The following is a 4,094-nucleotide window of genomic DNA, read 5'->3' as shown; positions in this document are numbered from 1 at the left end:
GCCAGCTCAGCTATTATGCCCCTTAGACTTTCTGGAGATCTTAACTGGCCCACGTGTCTTTTCCAAAATATTCACGTGATGTAGTACACGTGTTTTCATTTGTTATCTTTGTTTCAAACCTTCAATGCAAAATGGATAAAAAAATTATAACCTTTACATAAAATTTTATTTTAGTCGCAACTTTTAAAACTTGGCATTTAAAGACACGATTTTTTATTTTATTTTAAATTTATCACTAAAATAAAATCGGTGTATTTTTTCTGACTAAAAATTATTGATCCTACATATTTTAACCGAAAGACAATATTTAATATCGATTTATAATCTAAGTCTTTAATTAATAGTTTAATAAAAAAATTTAGTCAAAAAAATATACTGAAATAATGCATTTTAAAAAGGGCCTAATTACTTAACAACCCCTCAATTTATAACTTTTTTCGTTTATATTCTGGCCTAGAAAAAAAATTCAATTGTACCCTATTTTGAGTTTTCATGTTTCGTCTCTTTCCCTAATGAGGATAAAATTGACAATTTAATTAAGGGTTAATGTCATAAAAATCCACCAACTTTACATGTTTTCTCATTTTAATCACGCAGTTTAAATTTTCTCATTTTTATGCATGAACTATCACTTTTTCTCAAATTCATACACGGTGCTGAGGTGTCATGACCCCATTAGTTTAATTTGCTGAGGTGGAGATCATTTTACACCAATGAATGAGTGTCACCTCAGCACCGTGCATGAATTTGAGAAAAAGTGGTAGTTGTGCATGAAAATGAGAAAATTTAAACTGCGTAATTAAAATGAGAAAACGTGTAAAGTTCGTGATTTTTTTTGACATTAACCCTTTAATTAATTTAATGAGAAAATGTTAAAAACAACTAAATAGAAGGGCTATATTATATTTTTTTCTATTTAGAAAAATATAAACATGTTCTCTAACTTTAAAAGTGTCCAGACAAGTCCAAAAAGTAGCAAAATCATCACTGCTTGATGAATGCGAAGAGCACACAGGTGAATCAGTGACTACACTCATCCTGCATAATCAACATATTCATACAATACAATACTCATACCTTATAACTAATAATTAATTATTGTTATGAACAAAAAATGGCAACAACAAATTGAACAAAATCAATTGAAATTAAAATCCGCAGTACATTAATCTTTAAAGCAGAGAATCGAAATTGATAGTAATCTTTAGTAGCTAAATGGAGAATTTGAAATTAAAATCAACCAAAAAATTCGAAATTGGCAGTTAAAATTACTGGACATGTATCAAAATCAAATTTCACAAAAATACAATACCAAGGGCAAGAAAGACAACTCATCGGAGACCAGAGCTTGTGATGCGCTTTTGGGCGGTGCGACGACGGGTAGTGGAGGCGGTGATAGGAGGAGATGGAAGAATAAGGGAGTATAAATGATCGTGGGTTTTTTACAGTCGCTTATGCCTAATTACTTTTCCATATAATTAAATTTTAACCTTACCCCTATACCAAAATGATTAAAAAACCTAAACTTTAATTTTGTCCTGATACGAGCAAAGCAATTTAAAGGGTTAAAGATTATGGGGGTCACTGAACTTTCCAAAAGTTATAAAATGGTCACCAAACTTCAAAACGTAACAAAATGGTTACTGTACTCTTACTTATTGAACCTCCGATGGTCTGTAAATGAATTCCGGCCAAAAAAAGCATATGTGGCAGCCGGTTGCTGACTCACCTCCACACCTTATTTTACATGTCATTTACCTTTAATTATTTTACACCTCACCAATACACATCACCATCCTCTCTTTAAATCACTTACAAAAAAATCCCCAATCCCATAATCCCTAACCCTAAATCGCAAAAGAAACCCAGCAAAACCCCTAACTGTAATTCCTACCTCGACCATTATCAACTCAACAAAATCCTTATCCCGACCATTATCAACTCAACAAAATCTGCAACTGTAATCGCTAGTCCCTTACTGATGGCTGACAGATTCTATCTTCCCAAGTGTAGATGTGGCGAGTTGTCAATTCTGCGAACGTCTTGGACTGAAGCAAACCCAGGTCGAAGATTTTTTGGTTGTAACAGATACGAGGTAAATTATTATTGGGTATATTTGAATTTTGTTCAATTTTGTGTCGAATCATGTTATAGTTGAGGAGGGTCTGAGATTTTTCATTTTGTTGTAAGTGATTTTTCAATCTTTGTCGTTTTTCATTTTGTTCAATTTTGATGTTAGATTGGAGGAGGATGTGATTTCTTTCAGTGGTTTGATCCTCCAATGCCATATAAAATTGTGGGGCTGCTGCACAAAGAAGATACATGTTTTGAGCACAAGCGCAAGGAACAGAAGACTAAGAAGCTGTCATGGATTCAGCTGCTGTTTGCTCTGCATCTGGTTGTAATGGAAATTGACTATGCTCTGCATTAGCTTAGAATAAGAAAAAAATGTATGTTTGTGTGTACAATGGTGACTTGATGTTGGATGTAATGGAATTTAATATAATGAAAACGGTTCTGTTATCTTTGCTGTCATGTGTATTGTTACTTTAAGATCAACTGTAATTAGTATTAACATTCACCAAACACTTATACCTTGAAATAAGGAAAATATAAGTTAATATTATAAAAATAAGTGTACATAAACATCATGTTCTCTCCACTTGCACCATACAGGGAGAAAATCTAAAGTATTCAAAAGAGTTGGCCCTACATTTACTCATACTAGCAATAAAATAGCACAACCAACAAAATAGCACAGCACACAAGGCTGGCAAGACAGTCAAGATGGTCCCCAATATTACTAGTGGCCTCTACCAACATATGTATGAGTAAATGCAGCAAAAGAACAATATAAAGTCTTCATTTTCCTGTTGGTATCCAGATCTTCCTTTTCTTCTCCTCTCTATCCTTCTTAAAAGTAGACAGGGGAGCTCTGAGTGATGCCATATCATCTTTCTGTTGTACCTTCTTTCCTTTGAGCTTTGCTGCAGATGCTGCCTTTGCCTTCACTGCCTTTGATGCTGTTGCTGCTGGTGGTACCTCCTTCCCTTTGAGCTCAGCTGCTGCCTCCTTTATCTTCAATGCATTTGATACAGGTATTGGCCCCTTTCCCTTGAGCTTATCATTTGCAAACAACCTCCTTGACGTTGGCTTAGTGCATATCCTATTTGGATCTGCCTCAGTCCCTATAACCACACCATGTACCAGATCTACAATTTCAGTCAAATTCTTCCATTTCCCTAACAAGGGATCCTCCTCTGGTGTTAAGCCCTGCATCTAAAACTCAAGAAATTACCAATCATATTTACAAGTATGTAATGGAATGTGTTAAAATTTGATTGTCAAATATGCCTACCTGTGATAGAGGGATTTCCTGTGTTATAATATCAGGAATTTGTTCTTCGGGTGCAGGAGGTGCTTCAGTTGCAGGAGGTGCAGGAGGTGCTTCAAGTGCAGGTGGTGGTTGTGCATTAGGATACCTACTTGAACCTACAAATAGGACAAATATACATTACATTATATGGACACAAGTCACAAATCATAAATAACAAATCATAAGCATGTTTGTATCTTACATCAGGCATCCACTGGACTGTCAAAGGTGGGCCAAGATTCTGACTTGCAGATCCTCTTGCAACCCCAGCAGTTTGACATGTTGGTCCTCTTGCAACTCCACCATTTTGCCTTCTAGGTACTCTTGAATGTGCCATAGTCTGACCTGTGCAGCTTCTCTTATTATGGCCTCTTCCTCCACAGTTTGTGCACCTCATGATACGACCCTTTCTTGTAATCCTTACAGGTTCTAAGGCCTCTCCTTCTACTCTAAGGCCATGTCCTCCACGTTGAATTTCACCAGCTTCCCTCTTTCGTAATAATGCTTTCCTTCCTCTTTTCAAGTTAACTGGTTCTGGAGCTATGATACTTGGCAAATTGCTCTTAGGCCACATTTGCTTTCCATTTGTAGGATTGAGGAAATGGCTGTAAATCCTCAAGTAAGTTGATACCTTGTAGCAGTAATGAAGATACCTTTCAGGGCTTTTCTCATTATTTAGGTTCATGGCAGAAATGGCATGGTGGCAAGGTATACCAGT

Source organism: Mercurialis annua, linkage group LG6 (assembly GCF_937616625.2).
Source record: "Mercurialis annua linkage group LG6, ddMerAnnu1.2, whole genome shotgun sequence".
NCBI classification, from domain to species: Eukaryota; Viridiplantae; Streptophyta; class Magnoliopsida; order Malpighiales; family Euphorbiaceae; genus Mercurialis; species Mercurialis annua.
Note: the sequence above shows the minus strand (reverse complement) of the source record.